The sequence below is a fragment of the Stylophora pistillata genome, chromosome 1, assembly GCF_964205215.1.
Source record: "Stylophora pistillata chromosome 1, jaStyPist1.2, whole genome shotgun sequence".
Lineage (NCBI taxonomy): Eukaryota > Metazoa > Cnidaria > Anthozoa > Scleractinia > Pocilloporidae > Stylophora > Stylophora pistillata.
The window spans coordinates 13311667-13334424 of record NC_142519.1 but is presented as its reverse complement, the minus strand read 5'-3'; the positions used below and the strand labels follow the sequence as shown (position 1 = coordinate 13334424).

General features: G+C 40.2%; 1 long non-coding RNA gene and 1 pseudogene across 1 annotated transcript; one reads left to right on the top strand and one right to left on the bottom strand.

Moving 5' to 3' along the window:
- Window positions 1-1131: 1131 nt before the first annotated feature.
- Window positions 1132-6598, bottom strand: LOC148741293 (uncharacterized). The gene is made up of 3 exons (XR_015998827.1): window positions 6258-6598; window positions 5243-5314; window positions 1132-1378 (listed from the first exon to the last, which is right to left on the bottom strand). It is a non-coding gene; the product is annotated as an uncharacterized LOC148741293 (long non-coding RNA).
- Window positions 6599-11474: 4876 nt separating this feature from the next.
- Window positions 11475-22405, top strand: LOC148741292 (uncharacterized; annotated as a pseudogene).
- The last annotated feature ends 353 nt before the right edge of the window (window positions 22406-22758 follow it).

Here is a 22758-nt window from a genome sequence, read left to right as displayed (position 1 = left end):
TTGGAGGAGATGCTGAAGAAAATTTAGTTTAACCTTAAGGATAATTTATTGTCTTTACGAAAGCCAAGTTCATTCGTCATTATGATCCCTACAGTTTCTCGAAGTTTCTCTCGACCAGGAGGTTTCGGTTTAAGGTGGGAGGAATGTTTTGGGAAAATTTAGTGATTTTTCCGTGTGGTTGTTCAGGCATATTTATGCGTTGTTTTCGGCATTTTGGCGTTCTCAATTCATGAGAGCTTCTTTCATTGCGATGTTTCATAACCTATCGTCACACACGCATATAACAGTTAAAGAGGCTTAATCTAATTGATCAATCATTCAGCTGATATATATGTATAGCTACAGTTTAGTTAAGCTGCTTAGGTCGTCAAATAGTCGCTCTGGCAACCTCTGGAGCTGTACTCATTTTTCCAATACTTGCTTCGAGGATCGTGTTTTTTCATTGTTAGACTTGATCGGTGAATTTCCAAACGAAATATTGATAAAACAGGGTAATCCATTGCTCCAAGTTTGCACCGATTTTAATAAAATGAAGGACAAGTAAGTATAAACAGGTGCAATTTGTCTCAATCAATTGTTATAATGTTTCTTTACGATAAAGAAGGGCACTAAAATTTGCCTCGCTCGCGACACTTAGCTTCGTTTGTCGGTCGGCTCCCGTCACAGCGCGAATATTTTTGTAAGCTTCATTTATGGAATTTCTTTAAATACAGCTAACCCACTAGATCATACCTCGAGTCATTTTAATTGAGAGTAATAGACTGCTGACTTAATTTAATCCCACTTTGGGATCAAAAAAACGAACGACACGCCACTTTCTTTCGTTGACACTGAGCAGCAGAAACACTCAAAGGATGAACAATAAGTTAAGTAAACACTGCTAATTAAATTTTGACAGGCTTAAAATTTAAAATACTTGTACTACGTCTATGAGAGAGAAACAAAAACAAAAGAAAAACGCTAAACGAGACGTATCTGCCGGTCATTGTGGCAGCTTGGGGAACTAAAAGCTACTTTATACAGATATTTTCCGGGCCATCTCAGGATAATTGTTCCTCAGAGAAAGAACGAAAGAGCATATAGTTGATAAGCAAATACTTAACCCCAGCAGCTCTAGTTTTTCCTAAACTAAATTGTACTAGTCAACTTAGCAATCATATCAATAAATATTAACATCGTAAGAGATCTCCTAAGGAGCCCCTATTAAGAAAATTACAGAGAAGTAATTTAATTTTCGAATAAAAGTGTGCCTGATCTCTGCTGTTTACAAAAAACAGACAAACAAACAAAAAACACAACCACTCACAGATATTCCAAGGACTTTAAGGTCTTGAACATTCCTGGATGAAGGCTGCTGAGTTTGTTGTTGTTGATATACCTATGATTTGATTCGAAAGAGAAACAACAAAAACGCTTTAGGTGACGTATCTGCCGATCGTTGTGGATGCGTGGAGAGCTTAAAGGTATTTTATACAGATATTTTCCATACCACCTTAACATAATTATTCCCCAGACGAAGAGCAAAAGAGCATAGAGCTAAAACAAATACTTAACCCAAGCAATCATACCAACAAATCTTAACATCTGAAGAGATCTCCCGAGGAGCTCTTATATAAAAAATTGCAAATAATAAGTCATGTAATTTTCGAATAAAAGTCTGCTTGACCAAAAGGTTTCCTTGTGATTTCTACATTTTCCAAAAAAACAACGAATTGAAAAACAAAAAAAAAAAACACACACAACCTCCCACAGACGTTCCAAGGACTTTACAGTCCTGAATATTCCTATATGAAGGCTGCTAAGTTTGTTGCTCTTGATATCACTATGATTTGATTGGAACAATTGTCAAAAACGCAAACAGCACTCTTTGTTATCTGTTGTGAAACAGTGTAAAAAAAAGCCTGGCTTTCTTTGAGTGGTCTTATGCACTCAGTACAATAAGAGCTGGAAAATTACTGACCGTGTGGCATTAGAATGCAGCTTATTAGTGGCATATTTGAATTTTATAAGGCAAATATTGTTTACTTGTCTAATAATAATAATAATAGTAATAATAATAATAACAATGGTTTTATTTCAGTTTATTTATTTTATTTTATTTATTTATCTATTTATTTATTAACTTCTCCACTACAAAGTATGGCAGGGGAACCGCAACATCGGGTAGCAAGTTACTGCGGGCCTTAAGAAAGAAAATGACTAAAATAAAAATAATAATAAAATAGATACAATTACAAAAACAACTAAAAGAATCTAAAACTAGGTGCAATTACATGCAGCATGTAATGGGCATAGCAAAGTTTCTACAGCGATTACACTTGAGACATACAGTTTTGAACGAAGGGGGTTATTAACATCGTAGGTGGCACTGAGGGCGGGATCATAGAATAGTGGCCATAAAAGAATAGATACTGTCCATATTAAACTCAAGTTCATCGGCAAGTGTGTTCCAAATTCGCGTAGATCTCATAAGAAAAGATTTCTGAAATGTTGAAGTTCTATATTTATTGTCTGTATATTTGATGACATTAGTGTTCGATCTTGTGTTTCTACCGGTAGATCGAATACGGAGAACAATGTTGCTATCTACTTTAACAAGACCGTGGGTCAGTTTAAAGAAAAATACCATATCAAGGTATTCGTGCCAATATGTTATGGGAAGCAACTTCAACGATAAGAAACAGGGCTTAAAAAAAAGGCAATTTCAGAATGTATTTAGTTGCACTCTCTTGCTTTCTCTCAATACAAGAGATGAGATTCACGGATTGGGGTGCCCAAATTTGCGAGGCATAACCGAACAGCTGCCAAACCAATGTTAAGTGCATTAAGCGTCTTAGGGTTGTATCTTGTGTAGTTCGAGTATTTATCTTAAAATTAGATAAAGAAAAAGTTTAAAATCAACTGACTAAGGTATTTGATACCCTCAGGAGACAGCTATGGCGAGTCTCGACTTAACCCAATGGTTAGGGTTGGGGTTGCAGAAATCGATTGACCTTTTTCCAGTATTTTGATGTTAGGGTTACACTTGGGTTAGGGTTCCAGTTGAGTTAGGGTTCCAGTTGGGTTAGGGTTACCGTTAGGTCAGGGTTTAGGGTTAGGGTTTAAACAAGTCAAGTGACAAGCATTTTCATTGCCCTCCAGCACCCTGGGGCAAGTGGCCAGATGGCACTGGTCTTGTTGAGCCCTAAACATTTTGCACTAACTTGATAATTTAAAAACTGTTACCTGCACTTTGTGTTCTAATCCCAAACTGAGCTTTGGAAGGCTTATGAAAACTATCCTGCCCCTCTAAATCCCTATTCTTAACAAGTTAACAGCTTGCATAGTTAGAGACATGAAAATAGCAATATAGTGATAGAAGGAAGATTTTATTAATTAATTGCCTAATGTATCCCAACAATTTATTAGCTCTGCCCGTCTGTTCATTTACATGATGGCTCCATGTCAAATCATCTGATACGTAAACCCCAAGATCGCATTCGATCGTCACGCACTCCAGAGGGCTTTCCTTGATGATATATGACGAAACAGCAGGGTGAATCTTTCTCGTGATCATCTGGGACTTGCATTTGGTCTCATTGAAGGAGAGACGGAGGTCTGTTCCACCACAAGGTACAGCAACATCTCCAACGGATTTGATCGGCTTGAATACTTTCGCATCGTCGGCAAACATAGCGATGCGGCTGTTATCTACTGCGTCTGGCAAGTTGTTAACATACAGCAGAAACAGAGCCGTTCCCAAGATGGATCCTGAGGAACTCGGGAAGTGATGGGAAAAGTTAGGACATCGCTCCGAGCACAGTCACTCTTTGACGTCGGTTGGTTAGATAAGAGTTAAACCACCGAAGTAAGTTACCTCCGAATCCTAAGACACGCAGTTTGTACAGTAGCGTTGGTGGCACATCGTATCGAAGGCTTTTGACATATCCATATATACCGTGTCCACCTGACCACCACAGTCAAGCACTGACCCAATATAATGAAGAGCTTCCAGGAGATTTTTGGTACAGGACTTGCACTCAGAAATCCATGATGGCACAAGTTTTCAACCTCAGCTAGTCGATCCTTAAAACTGTTAAGCGCGCACTTCTCTAAGACCTTGGATAGCAGTGATAACAATGATATCGGACGATAGTTCTATACATACTTCGCCTCGCCCTTCTTGAAGACCGGTACGACGTTCACCGTTTTCCACTCCTGTGGAAGTGACCAGGTGCTTAGAGACTTGTTAAAGAGTTGACACAGTGACGGCGCAGTTGCGGAGGCCGTCTTTTTAAGCAAGCGCGAAGGGATCTCATCTGGGCCGGTCGCCTTGGTGACATCAAGCGACTCCAACACGGCTTGTACCACCGGTACAGTTTATCTACAGAGTACCTATCCATCTGCAATTTCTACACACCCACCCATCCCATCTCAGGGGGAGGACATCCACCACACGGTAATCTCGTGCGTGGGAAATTTACGTCTTCGACCCCTAACCCAGCAGGAGACGGGACCTACGGTTTATTCGTCCTTATCCGAGAAGACTAGTATCTATCCATTTCTTGATATTATGGAAAGGTAGCACATTCTCTTCAGTTATTTTAATACCCTGAGTGTTAGTCATCGACAATATTGTCCACAGTGGTGCCGTCTACGCTACAATTACACGTGGAGTGTATGCGTTTATGGTTCTAGCTTGTTATATCCTCATTGTTTCTTCAGTTGCTGAGATAAACCTCTTCATAATGCAGCGCTAGTTGTTCGTATCCATACGCAGGCCTTTTAAGTGTTCTTTATCACACCTTTAGACGTCATAACGAGCATACGGTGTTATGTGCGTATGTGCGGTGTATTAAATTTGAAGGATGAATTTTGCACATTCAGGAATTGTACGATACAGTCCCCCTTTCTTTTTCCAGAGTAAAACTACTAGAAGGAAGTCAGTCATGATAGTATCTCTTAAACATTTACATTCCTTCAACCGATATTCTGAAAGAGGCAATAGATATCAAGTTAGAGATCCACCTTAAAAACGGTCTCTAATAAAAACTTGAACGCACGAAACTGCCGGAAACCGCAGCGGCATATGATATCGAGACCGTTGACCCCATTATCACGGAAGCTAGCAAGAGGAAAAACTTCCTAACACACGCAAGTAAAGCCATGGTTTTCTCTTACTTGAATTTTCAGTTTAGGTTGCCAGTTTCCAAAAGGATCAATTCGTTAGTTGATAAAACAACTTGAATTACTTTATACTTACAAATACTTTAAATCTTTCAAGTTATTGAATATTCCCTGTGGTAACATCTTCAATTCATTTCCAAACACTGATCTGCAAAGATGATAAAAGCTGCAAGTTTTAGCCTAGCAAAGTTTTGGTTATTATTCTACTAATCCTTTCTGCCTTACTCTACTGAAATAAATCACGAAATTTTTCGCGGTTTTATTAATTAGACAACTTTTTCCTGGTTTGTAAAAAAGAAGATTTAGTCTAAATTTTCCAGTTTGTCATCTGGTACTTGTTAATCTTTACCATCCTGGTTTATTCTGACCACTTTAGTGTTTCTCTGCATTCATAAGGTACTGTATCATCTAAAGGTTTCCTTCTTCTACAAACAACGCCTTTTAGCACTAAGACTACCGTAGAAATGAAATAGAGGAATTTTTCATCATCTGTCAGTATTCTGAAGAAAAGTGACAGGGGGAGTGACGATAAGTGGCCGCGCATTGCCATTAGCTTTTCAACAAAAGTGTTATACCACTGCCTAAAATATAATAACGTAGCTATTCGTGTCCTCTCTATAGTTGTTCTTTACAGCACTGTACGTGGTTATTCATAAAGTGTTTACTAATTTCTTCATCAGTGTTAATTTTAAAATAATTATGGTAACTACGGGAAAAAGACATAAAAGAAACAGCGTAAACGCTATATGAGAAGTATCTGTCTATGTTTTTACTAGCCTGGTGAATTAAAGTATTTCATACAGATATTTTCCAAACCTCCTCAAGATAATTGTACCTCAGACAAAGAACAAAAGAGCATGTAGCTGTAAAAAGAGTCTTAACCGCAGTAACTCTTACGTGAACCAAACTGTCCTTAACAACTTCGAAATCACATCAGTAAGTATTTACACCGGATGAAATCTCTTAAGGAGCCTTTACATCGTATATCATTATTGCAAATAAGTCATTCTATTTTGGAATAAAAGTGAGCATCAACAAAACTTTATCAAAATGATTTCTATCATTTTATCATTCTAACCACAACCACTCACAAAAGTTCCAAGGACTTTAAGTTCTTGAATATTCCTGGATGAAGGCTGCTAAGTTTGTTCTCGTAGATATACCTGTCATTTAATAGTAAAATTGCTAAGAATGCATAGAGCGCTCCTTGTCATTTGCTATGAAGCAGCGACAAAAAACCTGGCTCTCTTTGTGTGGTCTGAGTTTGAAAACTCAGCGCCCTAGTAGCATGCATAACAAATGCAGCTTATCAGCACCACATGCGGAACTTAGAAGTAAAGTAAAGTCATGGCCTTTTTTTATCTCTTATGAGAACCACCATGCCACTAAGGAATTTTTATAGTTGTTGTATTCTAGAAAGTTCTTTCTCTTAATTACGTGTCCCACCCGAATGACTTGACACAAGGCTTCAGCTATTGACGATATCTTTCCTAACAATCCTCATAATCACTCAATTTCTGTTCTTTTTCTCAACGGTATCTCCGATCACCCAAATGGCTTCCATTTTTGCCTTAGTAGCATGACAAATGTAGCTTCGGAACTTCCAGACGTATCTGCTGATCATTGTGCCAACTGTGTGAAGTAAAAGGTAATTTATACAGACATTTTTCAAACAACCAGGAAAACCCCTCGGTACCGCTAAAAACTCCCTGCAGATATTGCTGACTTGTTAGAGATTTCTGTTAATTCTTTTTTTCAAACATTTATTTTCGTTAAAACCCACTTTTTTATTGCGATTAAGTCGTCCAATCAGTGAGCATTATTCATATCTTTTCTTCAATTCCAATTACATCAGAGACGACCTCTTAATCAGATTCCAGGCTTAAGATAATGGAGATATATTGTTCGAATCGGAGAAGATGAGTAACAGGAGAGAGAACATCGCTTCAGTAAAGTTGTGTAATTATTGATTGTCATCATATGATACTCGGGGACTACCAATGTTTTGGCTTGTTTGTATTCTCCGACATAACAAATCTGTTCAAACAGTACGTCTGTGAATCGAAGCAAAAAATTGATCGCAGCAGTTAGGGAAAGTTTTCGGTAATTCAGTGTTCATTGCCCTTACGTCACACGAGCCCGCAATGTATCCTTATCATAACATAATCTGCAAAGCTGGATGATGGTTGACTAAGCATCGTACTACTATCATGTTCATGATTTTCAAGTTAAAGTAGAAATTTGCTATCATGATTACTGTAAATACATAATCTTTGAATACTAGCAAACACGCATATAACGTTCATCAACCAATTAGCTGATATATACTTACAGTTTAGTTAAGCTGATAAGGTTTTCAAATGTTTCCTCTGGCAACATCTGGAGCTCGTTATCATTGACACTTCTAAATTTGGTTCAAAAGCAAAACCGTCAGGTGTCCAGTTTAATGCAATTCATATTCTCTTTTTCACTGGATACAAAAGATTGTATTTTAGTTGTGATCGACTCTGAGGGTTGCATCTGTCGATTTATTACCTGCATGCAAAGATACGACTGATCTTGCTTGTACTCATTTTTCCATTACTTATTTCTGGGATCATTCTGTTGTTCATCGTTCGATTTAAATACTAAATTATAATTGGTCAATTTCCAAACGGAATACAGAAAAATCATGACAATTTTTTAAGAAGACAGTTACCGAACTTGAAATTTCGTTGGTTTTAAAAAAAAATTTAAGAAAGTCTTGCGGACGATTTTTGCGTGTGCAAGTTTTAGAGAGTTGAGAGTTTTGAGTTTTTTTCTTGAATCCCAATTTTTTCGAAGTTGTTCCGTATTATTGTTTTACCGTTTTCATCGTCCTATTTTTTCACTCAATTAAACGTGCCATTCTTAACAATGGGAGAAAGGCATGAGCTGTTGTTTGTTTGAGGTTTCTTTTGCGAGTTGAGTTTTTGAGTTGAGCGCTATGGCTTCCGAATCCGAGGATGGCCATGTTACCGAATTTACCGCGAAAAAACGACAAAACTGGACCGAGTGGAGTCGACAAACGGAAGCAAAAGGACGTTCTGTTAATACAGATTGAAAGAAGGAAACGTACAGCAAAGAAAAAGGTGACAAAACTCAGACATTAGTTAAAAGACTATGGGTAAAGAATTCCCAAAAAACGGACACAGAGAGTGTGATTAAGCAGCTGTGAGCAGCCCTAGAAAACGCACAAGAAACTTTTAGAGGAACTGTCGGCGTTCTATGTCGAATTCGAAGAGGAAGCTGGGAAGTAACGAAGAGTCCGAAACCATCGAAAAAGACGTAGAAAGAAGGATTGAAGCGGGACAAAATGCGATCAAAGTCCGTTAAGCAAGAACACATCAGACGTTGCTCGTAGCGAGTCGCTACGAGCAATAGGCCAGAGAAGATCAGCTGAACGAAAGTCACGGCAACCATGACGATCGAAACCGATATTTAAGCTTTTAAGAGTTCCGACGTTCAATGGTGACAAAAGAAAGTTTGAAGATTTCTGAGCCCTGTTTACAATTGTCGTAGACGAGTCAAGAGAGCTAGTACATTCGAAAAAGGCAAGGCTACTACAATGCCTTACAAGGAACGCTTTGGAAACCATCTGTGATCTTGGAGTAACCACCCCCGAATACGAGGAGAAAAAAAGAAATATTAAAAACGAAGTATCGGGGTACGCACCGGTTTCTACGAGCCTACTTGGATCAACTAGAACAGGCGCCGTTTATAAAAAGCAACGATATCCACATAAATAGATAAAATATGACCTGCCATAACCAAACATTTATTACGAAGTCCGTTCAGTGGCTTCGATTTCTCATCCCTCCACGATCCACTTTCTGAGTTTAGTGGTTCGTAGCCACTTTGATTTTTTTCTCTCTTACATCCATCTGAAATCACTCGTGATCCATGCAATCTGAATGGCTCTCACCGTTTCGATTTATTCACAAATCGCACGCTCTTCTGTAAGTTTTAAAACATTTTGTTAGCAAGTCCTGCGGACAATTAAGGAGTTGGTAGTTTTGACCTTTTTCTAGAATCGCATTTTTTTCGAGGTTGTTGGTGTTTTTTACCGCGTTATTGTGTTACCGTTTTCATCGTTTTATTTTTCACTCAATTAAGCGTGCCACTCTTAACGATGGGAGAAAGGTAAGAGCTGTTGTTTGTTCGAGGTTTCGTTTGCGAGTTGAGTTTCTGAGTTGAGCGCTATGGCCTCCGAATCCGAGGATAGCGATGTTACCGAATTTACCGAGAAAAACGACGAAACTGGACCGAGCGAAGTCCACAAAAAGAAGCGATAGGACGTTCGGTTAATACAGATTGAAAGAAGGAAACGTACTGCAAAAAAAAAAAAGGTGACAAAATTCAGACATGAATTAGAAAGACTGTGCGTAAGGGATTCCGAAATAACGACATAGCAATTGTGATTGAACACCGGTACCTGTGGGCAACCCTAGAAAACGCACAAGAAATTTTACAGGTACTGTCTGCGTTCTTTGTCGATGTCGAAGAAGAAGCTGAGAAAAACAAAGAGTCTGAAATGATAGAAAAAGACGTGCAAAGAACAATTGAAGTGGGACAAGATGCGATCAAAGTCCCACTTCAAAGTCAGGTCAGAGAAGATCAGCTGAACGAAAGTCACGGAAGCCACGACGACCGAAACCGATATTTGAAGCTGTTAAGAGTTTAAACGTTCAATTGGTGAACTTTTATGCTAGCCGAGGTGAGGTCATCCACCGCTTTAATCTGAGCCTGAGACATTTCTGCGGCGCGGCAAATATCAAGCGTCTTGTCGAGATCGAGTTCGGGTTCCCGAAAAAGCTTCTCCCTGACTTTGTTGTCGCCAAAGATAATCCTGTCTGTAAGAATATCATCCGGCGTAATAGTATCAAAACCACACTTAACAGTCATATGGCGAAGGGTAGTTACGCACCGATCAAAGGATTCGCCGGGCTCTTGTTGTCGTAAATTAAAATGATACCGCTTAAAAAGAATATTCTTCCTTGGGTTGCAGTAATTTTCGAATCGCTCGATGACAGTTTTGATGTCTTTCTTTTCATCGACGGTGAGATTCCAAGTTTTAAAGACTTTCCTCACTTCAGGACCAATAGCCGCGAGAAAGGTGGCCACTTGAAGCTCGCCTGCTTCTTTGTTGGCTTTAGCCGCGACGCTGTAGTGTGGCCACATTTCTTTCCACTCGTTCCATTTCTCTGCGACGTTGAGTCATTTATATCGAGAGAATGAGTCGCAGACAACGATTGAAGATAAGCCATTGGTGGTCAAACCACCCGACACCATATAACGACGAGATTATGTTTAAAAAAAAAACGCCAGTTCATTCTTTAACTTGCTGGCCGATTACAAGTTGAAAAAACCGTTAAACTAGGACTTGCGAATGCATATATACGTAAGCCCCAATCATATGCACATGTATAATAATTAATGCTACCAATGATCTAACACTAACTGCATGCTTCTAACACTATATAATAAATACTACTACTGATCTGACATTAACTGCGTACTTCTAAAATCACATCGTCACAGATTTCTATAATTTACAGAACAAAAAAAAAAAAACAAAAAAAAACAAACAAAACACAACTAATCAATTTCCAAGGGCTTTAAGTTCTTGAATATTCCCAGATGAAGGCTACTTAGTTTGTTTTTGTAGATGTACCTGTAATTTGATGGCAAAACGCAAACAGCGCTCATTACCATATGTTATGAAGCTGCGTAAAAGAAAGCCGGCTTCCTATTTCTGGTGTCATGAACCTTGTGCAGTCTGAGTTTAAACTTAAAGTCGTAGTAGCATAACAAATGCAGCCTATGAGCGGCACGTTCGGAACTTAGGAAAGAATCCCCAGAACCGCAAAGCACTCCCCGCAGATATTGTTGACTTGTCAAGAATTTCAATTCGCTTTTATTTTTGTTAACAACCATTTTTTTTATGCCACTTAGTTGCACGATCACTGGGCGTTATTCATATCTTTTCTGCATTTTCAATTACATCAGAGACGACCTCTTTATCAGATTCCCGGCTAAAGATGATGCCATTGTGTTATTCAAATTGGAGGAGATGATTCGACTGGACTTGTTTGGAAAATGTACTCCGTATTGCATATCGATTATAACGGATCATACGGCGGTCATTCTACCGGCGGGAACAAAACTCAAGCCCGTGCGCGAAAAAGTTCGAATTCGGGATTGTAGGAAACACAGGAAGAAAGCGTTATATCTGGAACTATCGTGTGAATGAGGCGGTGAATATTTTAGAGACTCTTATTCACAATTACATGGACAGGTGCATGCCTTATCGGAGAGTGCGCATGTCATCGCGTGATCCGGCGTGGATGACCCCCTTAGCTAAGTCCTTGATGAGGGCTAAATCGAGAATTGATTCAAACAATGTAGTTCGGCTACGTGAGATAAACAGAAGAATAAGTGAACTGATCAGCAAGAACAGAAGAAATCTTCTGCAAGTACTCATAGGTACTAGGGAGTGGTGGAAACATGTGGATGACCTGTCACAGCGTCGCTGTCACTCAGCTAAGATTACATTGGACATACAATCGCTGGTTGAACTGAATGATTATTTTTCTGATTTACGTTGGGACACTGAGTATAAGCAACCTAAACCTGCCCAAGTGGAGAATGGAGTCCAAGTTCCTGAGATCGGCAGAAAGACAGGTGTGGAACTGTTTGCGGCTCTTAAAAAAACAGCCACTGGACCAGACGACATACCCTTTTGGGTAAGGAAAGACCAAGCAGAAATTTTTACGCCTATAATCTGTAAGAACTGGAACTTGTCTCTGAAGTTTAGTACCTGGCCCTCATCGTAGAAAAGTGCTAACGTAACACCCCTCTCTAAGGTTGACGTTCCCAAGGGAAAGACAGACTACAGAGGAATCAATAATACTCCAGTAATTACTCGAGCTTTTGAGAAGTGCGTGTATAACATCCACGCGCGGGACACTGTTGAGAAACACTTGAGCTCGACTCAGTTCGCTTACAGAACAGGGGAGAGCTGTATAGACTCACTTATAAGTATGCAACAAATCGCGTGCAGCTATCTCGACGATCCAAAGTGCAAAGCTGTGCGGTTATTTGCTATGGATTTCAGTAAAGCGTTTGACAGCGTTAATCACGAGCTTTGGTCTATTAAGCTTAGGCAGGTACCATTAAATCCACTTATAATCAATTGGTACTTCAGCTTTCTTGAGAAATGTCAACATCGCGTGATTTACAGTAGTTTTCGAGGACAGTGGAAATGTGTTAATGGCGAAGTGGGTAACTCGACATAAGCGCATAAAGAAGAAAATATAGTTTAACCTTAAGGATAATTTATTGTCTTTACGAAAGCCAAGTTCATTCGTCATTATGATCCCTACAGTTTCTCGAAGTTTCTCTCGACCAGGAGGTTTCGGTTTAAGGTGGGAGGAATGTTTTGGGAAAATTTAGTGATTTTTCCGTGTGGTTGTTCAGGCATATTTATGCGTTGTTTTCGGCATTTTGGCGTTCTCAATTCATGAGAGCTTCTTTCATTGCGATGTTTCATAACCTATCGTCACACACGCATATAACAGTTAAAGAGGCTTAATCTAATTGATCAATCATTCAGCTGATATATATGTATAGCTACAGTTTAGTTAAGCTGCTTAGGTCGTCAAATAGTCGCTCTGGCAACCTCTGGAGCTGTACTCATTTTTCCAATACTTGCTTCGAGGATCGTGTTTTTTCATTGTTAGACTTGATCGGTGAATTTCCAAACGAAATATTGATAAAACAGGGTAATCCATTGCTCCAAGTTTGCACCGATTTTAATAAAATGAAGGACAAGTAAGTATAAACAGGTACAATTTGTCTCAATCAATTGTTATAATGTTTCTTTACGATAAAGAAGGGCACTAAAATTTGCCTCGCTCGCGTCACTTAGCTTCGTTTGTCGGTCGGCTCCCGTCACAGCGCGAATATTTTTGTAAGCTTCATTTATGGAATTTCTTTAAATACAGCTAACCCACTAGATCATACCTCGAGTCATTTTAATTGAGAGTAATAGACTGCTGACTTAATTTAATCCCACTTTGGGATCAAAAAAACGAACGACACGCCACTTTCTTTCGTTGACACTGAGCAGCAGAAACACTCAAAGGATGAACAATAAGTTAAGTAAACACTGCTAATTAAATTTTGACAGGCTTAAAATTTAAAATACTTGTACTACGTCTATGAGAGAGAAACAAAAACAAAAGAAAAACGCTAAACGAGACGTATCTGCCGGTCATTGTGGCAGCTTGGGGAACTAAAAGCTACTTTATACAGATATTTTCCGGGCCATCTCAGGATAATTGTTCCTCAGAGAAAGAACGAAAGAGCATATAGTTGATAAGCAAATACTTAACCCCAGCAGCTCTAGTTTTTCCTAAACTAAATTGTACTAGTCAACTTAGCAATCATATCAATAAATATTAACATCGTAAGAGATCTCCTAAGGAGCCCCTATTAAGAAAATTACAGAGAAGTAATTTAATTTTCGAATAAAAGTGTGCCTGATCTCTGCTGTTTACAAAAAACAGACAAACAAACAAAAAACACAACCACTCACAGATATTCCAAGGACTTTAAGGTCTTGAACATTCCTGGATGAAGGCTGCTGAGTTTGTTGTTGTTGATATACCTATGATTTGATTCGAAAGAGAAACAACAAAAACGCTTTAGGTGACGTATCTGCCGATCGTTGTGGATGCGTGGAGAGCTTAAAGGTATTTTATACAGATATTTTCCATACCACCTTAACATAATTATTCCCCAGACGAAGAGCAAAAGAGCATAGAGCTAAAACAAATACTTAACCCAAGCAATCATACCAACAAATCTTAACATCTGAAGAGATCTCCCGAGGAGCTCTTATATAAAAAATTGCAAATAATAAGTCATGTAATTTTCGAATAAAAGTCTGCTTGACCAAAAGGTTTCCTTGTGATTTCTACATTTTCCAAAAAAACAACGAATTGAAAAAAAAAAAAAAAACACACACACAACCTCCCACAGACGTTCCAAGGACTTTACAGTCCTGAATATTCCTATATGAAGGCTGCTAAGTTTGTTGCTCTTGATATCACTATGATTTGATTGGAACAATTGTCAAAAACGCAAACAGCACTCTTTGTTATCTGTTGTGAAACAGTGTAAAAAAAAGCCTGGCTTTCTTTGAGTGGTCTTATGCACTCAGTACAATAAGAGCTGGAAAATTACTGACCGTGTGGCATTAGAATGCAGCTTATTAGTGGCATATTTGAATTTTATAAGGCAAATATTGTTTACTTGTCTAATAATAATAATAATAGTAATAATAATAATAACAATGGTTTTATTTCAGTTTATTTATTTTATTTTATTTATTTATCTATTTATTTATTAACTTCTCCACTACAAAGTATGGCAGGGGAACCGCAACATCGGGTAGCAAGTTACTGCGGGCCTTAAGAAAGAAAATGACTAAAATAAAAATAATAATAAAATAGATACAATTTCAAAAACAACTAAAAGAATCTAAAACTAGGTGCAATTACATGCAGCATGTAATGGGCATAGCAAAGCTTCTACAGCGATTACACTTGAGACATACAGTTTTGAACGAAGGGGGTTATTAACATCGTAGGTGGCACTGAGGGCGGGATCATAGAATAGTGGCCATAAAAGAATAGATACTGTCCATATTAAACTCAAGTTCATCGGCAAGTGTGTTCCAAATTCGCGTAGATCTCATAAGAAAAGATTTCTGAAATGTTGAAGTTCTATATTTATTGTCTGTATATTTGATGACATTAGTGTTCGATCTTGTGTTTCTACCGGTAGATCGAATACGGAGAACAATGTTGCTATCTACTTTAACAAGACCATGGGTCAGTTTAAAGAAAAATACCATATCAAGGTATTCGTGCCAATATGTTATGGGAAGCAACTTCAACGATAAGAAACAGGGCTTAAAAAAAAGGCAATTTCAGAATGTATTTAGTTGCACTCTCTTGCTTTCTCTCAATACAAGAGATGAGATTCACGGATTGGGGTGCCCAAATTTGCGAGGCATAACCGAACAGCTGCCAAACCAATGTTAAGTGCATTAAGCGTCTTAGGGTTGTATCTTGTGTAGTTCGAGTATTTATCTTAAAATTAGATGAAGAAAAAGTTTAAAATCAACTGACTAAGGTATTTGATACCCTCAGGAGACAGCTATGGCGAGTCTCGACTTAACCCAATGGTTAGGGTTGGGGTTGCAGAAATCGATTGACCTTTTTCCAGTATTTTGATGTTAGGGTTACACTTGGGTTAGGGTTCCAGTTGAGTTAAGGTTCCAGTTGGGTTAGGGTTACCGTTAGGTCAGGGTTTAGGGTTAGGGTTTAAACAAGTCAAGTGACAAGCATTTTCATTGCCCTCCAGCACCCTGGGGCAAGTGGCCAGATGGCACTGGTCTTGTTGAGCCCTAAACATTTTGCACTAACTTGATAATTTAAAAACTGTTACCTGCACTTTGTGTTCTAATCCCAAACTGAGCTTTGGAAGGCTTATGAAAACTATCCTGCCCCTCTAAATCCCTATTCTTAACAAGTTAACAGCTTGCATAGTTAGAGACATGAAAATAGCAATATAGTGATAGAAGGAAGATTTTATTAATTAATTGCCTAATGTATCCCAACAATTTATTAGCTCTGCCCGTCTGTTCATTTACATGATGGTTCCATGTCAAATCATCTGATACGTAAACCCCAAGATCGCATTCGATCGTCACGCACTCCAGAGGGCTTTCCTTGATGATATATGACGAAACAGCAGGGTGAATCTTTCTCGTGATCATCTGGGACTTGCATTTGGTCTCATTGAAGGAGAGACGGAGGTCTGTTCCACCACAAGGTACAGCAACATCTCCAACGGATTTGATCGGCTTGAATACTTTCGCATCGTCGGCAAACATAGCGATGCGGCTGTTATCTACTGCGTCTGGCAAGTTGTTAACATACAGCAGAAACAGAGCCGTTCCCAAGATGGATCCTGAGGAACTCGGGAAGTGATGGGAGAAGTTAGGACATCGCTCCGAGCACAGTCACTCTTTGACGTCGGTTGGTTAGATAAGAGTTAAACCACCGAAGTAAGTTACCTCCGAATCCTAAGACACGCAGTTTGTACAGTAGCGTTGGTGGCACATCGTATCGAAGGCTTTTGACATATCCATATATACCGTGTCCACCTGACCACCACAGTCAAGCACTGACCCAATATAATGAAGAGCTTCCAGGAGATTTTTGGTACAGGACTTGCACTCAGAAATCCATGATGGCACAAGTTTTCAACCTCAGCTAGTCGATCCTTAAAACTGTTAAGCGCGCACTTCTCTAAGACCTTGGATAGCAGTGATAACAATGATATCGGACGATAGTTCTATACATACTTCGCCTCGCCCTTCTTGAAGACCGGTACGACGTTCACCGTTTTCCACTCCTGTGGAAGTGACCAGGTGCTTAGAGACTTGTTAAAGAGTTGACACAGTGACGGCGCAGTTGCGGAGGCCGTCTTTTTAAGCAAGCGCGCAGGGATCTCATCTGGGCCGGTCGCCTTGGTGACATCAAGCGACTCCAACACGGCTTGTACCACCGGTACAGTTTATCTACAGAGTACCTATCCATCTGCAATTTCTACACACCCACCCATCCCATCTCAGGGGGAGGACATCCACCACACGGTAATCTCGTGCGTGGGAAATTTACGTCTTCGACCCCTAACCCAGCAGGAGACGGGACCTACGGTTTATTCGTCCTTATCCGAGAAGACTAGTATCTATCCATTTCTTGATATTATGGAAAGGTAGCACATTCTCTTCAGTTATTTTAATACCCTGAGTGTTAGTCCGGCCGGGGTTTGAACCCTCAACCTCCCACACAGCAGTCCGACGCTCTACCAATTGAGCCAACCAGGAGGCGGTCTATAATATTAAAAAGCTCTTTCTCAAATATTTGCTTCCCTTTGAGAATTGTTAGTAACATGACAAAGTCAAAGAGTGTTATCTACATCTTGTCTACATTTGTCTTTACATCGGTGACCTCTAAAGCTCTTTTTCGCTGAAGGATGTTTACCTTCGTAGCTTTAATCATGAGTTACCTTTGTAAGCGTTTTTGGTTTAACAGGTTATTGCCAGCAAAGCAGGAAATACACTTTTGAAAAGATGATTGCGATCTCGCACCACCCTAGACAGCTACATTCAAGTATTAGAAACCGTCTCTATCCTGGTTAGCCCTCCACGATACAAAGGACCTCCAATTTAAAACAGTCTAGTCTGAAGTTTATTTTACTTCTTAGCCCCCGAAGTTACGTAGTTTACTCGGAATTCTTTGTATTTGTTTACATTTTTTCTTAGATTCTTAGGGTTTATCTATTTACTGATTTACGCCCGCTTCTTTTAGACCATCTGAGTAAGATTTTTTACTTTTCTAAGTGAAGCTTGGTGAAGTCATAAACCTGTCGTTCCGGACATCTTTCTCAAGATTATGTCGAGGGTTACGGCGGAAAAAATCGCAATAAATAAGCAGAATTAACAAGAAGTTCTTTTTCCTGCTCTTACTGTAGGAGCTCTTTTCATGGGCACATCTTTGAGAACTGAGTAGAAAATCTTTCACAGAACTAACAAAAGCCATCGTAATCAGAGTTTGAAATTACTTTTGAACGACTGAGTAGCATTACAAATGCAGCCTATAAGCAGCATATTGATAACTCATAAAAGAATACTCAAGTAATGATAACGGTTTGTCACAATATCATTTATTTGTCGGTAAATGATATTCATAAAATTCCCTAGTTCCTAAAGATCCTTGCTCAGAATGCTTTATTTTCACTCGACTAATCACTATGCCATCATTAGATTTGATCAGAATGTACAGGGTCAAGAGAAATGTCTAGACACTGTATAAACAGAAATTCATGAAATTCCTATTTTCCTTAATTGTGGTCTTTTGTCCTTACAGACTCAAAATATCCATACATCGATAACTCGAGCTCTTTTTCAATTTCTGTCACAGGCGTGAGCTGACCACTCAGTGTATTTGCACCCCGTTTACAACGTCAAATCTCCGAGAAGTTTCCAATGGTCAGAGTAAAAAAATTTCAGATGTAGGACTTCCTTTAATGGTATGCACCCCTCCTATAGTTCCTGAATTTTTTATTAGTATTTCGTTGAATAACTATTCTATTTCAATAAACTGTTCAGTTGTATATGAATAACTTGTTCAAGTACGATGTGTCCGTCATTTACAATAGCTGACGCGACGCTCAAAGTTTTCTTTAAATTTCATTCTCGTAAGAGTGCTCAGTTCTCGAGAGATTAGATAGACCACCTTTACAAGTTCAATGGAAGCTATTTCCTGTTCATAGCATAGCATGCGCTCATCCCATCGAATTCCGTTTAAGCCATGATGGTCATAATCGCTCTATCAGATTCTCGGCTTTAGATATTGCACTTCCAGTATTCAGATTGGCTAGCTCAATTCACTCATGTGATGCAAGCTGAATTTCTTTTCTCTATCATTTCCTTCGCTGGGTTCCACATCGAATGACGATTGAACTCAAACACACTTGAATGCTTGTCCAGGAAATATTGTACCTCGTCTCGTCCTCTGAGAAATTATTGGACTTTTAAATTGTTCCAGTCGTATAGCAATACCTATGTCATTTGTTTATAACCAGTTTACACAGTCGGCCGGAAGAAGTATTTACTCCCGATTGTCTTAATTAAGCAAACACTGAGAGCGTAAACAAAGTAGATAAGCTAGCACAGCATTATTTACGAGTGGTTAATTTTGACCAGGATTTCGACTTCCGTGGAAAGAGCTTTGCCGCCGTTAGATTTAACAGGCTCTCCATCTTAGGTCGCAGAACGTTGCCGACAGTGAAAACGATCCTATCAGTATTGCAAGCTCCGGGCCGGTCAATGCCGAGGAGGATGATGTATTTAAAGTGTGCCTTCGAAAGCTGGTTTCTCATTTTTGAGCCGAGGACGCAGCGTCCCATTTGAGCGACATGTTTTTCGTCAACTTGTGCCGACACAGGGGGAAACTGCTCACAAATTCATGGTTCGCCTTCGTAAACAAGCCCATAGTTGCAATTTCGGCGAAGCCTTGAACGAAAACCTGCGAGACCAACTGATTGAGAAGCTGCCTGATTTCCAGTTAAGGAAAAAGCTGCTGGAAGTCAAGAATATTTCTTTCAAAGCTGCACTGGATAAAGTTCGAAAGTGGGAAGCCTTTCGAGAACTCAGGTGAGGATGACAGATTTGCTTTTCCTGTAGAATTTCAGGCATGTGCTCTGTCGACGAGAGCTGAGCCGGTGATCTCTGTGAGCATTAGCAGAGTTGATTGATTCAGGTTTGCAAGCAACCTAGTTAGCATGGGTAGTTTAAAAGAACCAAAATATTAGGGGCTAAAGACTGCGTTACCACCATGCACAAAGAAGTTCTATGCTTATGGGAACCGAAGTTGAAGTTTAAGTGAGAAGTTTCTGTTATCAAAATAAATCATGGGTTGTGGCAGATTTTCTTGCAGTCAAAACAGGACGTTTTTTGTTAGGATACCCAACCGCCACAGACCTTGGAATCCTCCCATGTGGGTCCAGCAGATACTTTCAATACAGGAAACGGTAAAACTGTCAGTGACACTTGTCGGAGAATTCAAAGCAAAATGTCCCAGTGTTTTTCAAGGAATCGGGACACTAAAGAATTATCAGCTGAAACTACGTAATGGTTCCATTGTAACCCCAGTGGTTCAGTAGATGCGACGAGTATTCTTTTACTAACAGACCGAGAGACTACCAAGACTGATAAACGGTTGATGGGCCTACAACATGGGTTAGTCCCGTTGTTAATGTCCCGAAAGCGTCAGGAGACATAAGGTTATAAGTTGATATGCGAAGGGCTAACGAAAAAATGGCTCAGTACACGCGGCTAATCGGCAGAAAAACGAACGTGAGCACAAGAAGTGCGAAGCAGAAGAGCAGAGAATTCGGCAATAGGAAATGGCGCAGTTTGAAAGGGAAATAGCGATCTTAGGAGCAGACAAAAAGGTCGCGGTGGCGGACGCCAAGCTTAAAGTTTTCGAAAAGGCCCTCCGGGAAGAACAGCTAGGCAAAGTTTTAGAATTACCAGACTTAGAAATCCCCAAAATAAAATCATCTGAACAAATAAAGACTCTCCAGGGAATCTATAGGAAGGTTGTTACTTTTACCCTAGCGTCAAACAACACCGTCTGGTGAGTCGTACGTATAAATTCGACCGGGTGCACTTCGATATTTGAATTCCGTAGTAAGGACAAAGGGATTACACGTACCTACAAAGCGATTAAGCCAGAATGGTTGGTAAAACGGAGCGTTTCTCGGATTGATGCAGCGGAATTTGGAAACTTTTGCCGCTGTAACGGGTAGCCAATAGCTAAGCGCTCTCGCAGGTGGAAATTTGACGGAGATCGGTCGACTCTTGTGGAGTTTATCGGCTTTCGAGTGGCGACGGTTGGTGTTGGCTACCGCGGTTGAAGTTTCCAGCCCCGAATTGTTCCATATAAAGTTCACTGGTAACATCAAACGCGTTACAAAGAAAGTGGCCAAAATAGCGTGAAAAGGACCGCAAACGACAAAGTAGCTACATGACAAAGGTAAGGAGACTTCATATGATATATTCCTCGCTTTCATTATCATTTTTTGTTTTTTCTTAATTTTTTTTTTATAATTTTTCTTTTTATACAGTTGACTGGTGACGCTGCATGCGTTACAAAGAAAGTCGCCAAAACAGCATTAAAACGACCGTTGGCAACAAAGCGGCTACAGAAAAAAAGTAAGGAGAATTCTCATGCTTTATTCCTCGTTTTTATTATCCTTTTTAATTTTTGCTTAATTCTTTTATAATTTTTCTTTTCTTTAATGGCCCACGCTTACGCTTAAAATTCGATCTTATTATGTTAGGTATTGCCGTTTCTGAGCTTTGGACCCCAAAATCACACATAGTAGGCTTGGGCCGCCTGTGGACAAACAAAGCCCCAGTTGCGCAATACTCCCAAACCGAGTACGTCGAAGAAAACAGACCCTCTTCCTAAATCTCACATTCAGAGTCCGGATCTACCACAACAGCAATTCACAAATGAGGACCATATAGCGCAACAAACACTGTCCTCGATCGGCAACCACTTATATCTTCAACCCCTTTGAAAGATATTACAGGAAACCAGCTGATTGACTCTCTTACCGTCGTCAATCAACAGATGGTCGCAGGCCTAGCTAGCTAGATAAAATCTTCCTATGTGTCAACTTGACGTATTTTTGGGGGACCCTACTCTCTTCCGTCCTTGGAAAACTGCCTTCAAAACAATGCTAACGAACACTGATGTCTCCCCAACTCAGAAAATAAACTATTTAAGGAGTTTCACTATCGGAGCGCCTCAACGCTTAGTTGGTATTTACCGGAAGCGGCACATACGTGACCCAGTTGCGTTACTAAGGAAACTGTGGGAGGAACTTGAAAGGCGTTTTGGAAGCGTCGCCGCAATCAATAACGCATTGTTAGAGCACTTAAGTAACACAGCGACGTTTGGTGAGCAAGAGTACGACAACCTGTAGCCGTTGGCAGACTTTTGCGTAGATATTGAGAGCCAACTGTCTTACCTCTCCGGACTTATGTGCCTCAATTACCCGAACGGTATCCAACCTATAACCGAGAAGTTACCGCGATTTATCCGCGCCAAATGGGAGAAGGAAATTACTTATTATTCCTACAGCAATGGCGGAGCATTTCCGTATCGAGTGGATTAAACAAGTACGCCTATGCATTCGCTGTTTCAGCCCCCACCACATCGCAAGCCGGTGTAGCACGCCCCTACAGTGCACTATCCGTGGGAGCAAGCGTCACAGTGCCATACTTCATAGGGAGAAGCAGCCATCGCCTAAACCGGAGGATGCAACCGTCAACCCAAAATGTACCATACTCTGTGGACCCACAGGAAGTATGTCATACAACAAAACTTTGTCGGTGGACGTCTATAACGAGCGTAACCCGCACCTCATCAAGCGCGTCTACGCCATCATTGATGAACAGCGCAACAGCTCTCTCGTCACCAGCAAGCTAGCCAACGAACTCGTAGCAGAAGAACCGTTGGAGAAATACGTCTCGTCTACGTGTAGTGGCGAAAGAGAAGAGAACTAGGGCCGACGGGTGGCGAGAATCACGGTTCGGTTACTCGAAGGGGTGGTGTTCACCTTGCCGACCCTCACCGAGTGCAATACCATCCCACAAGACAAGTGCAAAATCCCAACTCCAGACATTGCGAGGAGTCTCCCGCACCTGAAAGCCATTGCGCACGAGATACCTCCCTTAGATGAGATAGCCAAGATCCACATACTACCGGGCCGAGACGCGCCAGAGCTGTTAAATATCAGGGAATTCAAGAATGGCCCGAGAGGAACCCACTGAGAGCAGCAACTTCGGCTGGACCATCAGCGGTAAGATGTGCCGTGACTTCGCAAGTGGTCCAGCACACGTCCACACTTGCCTCACTA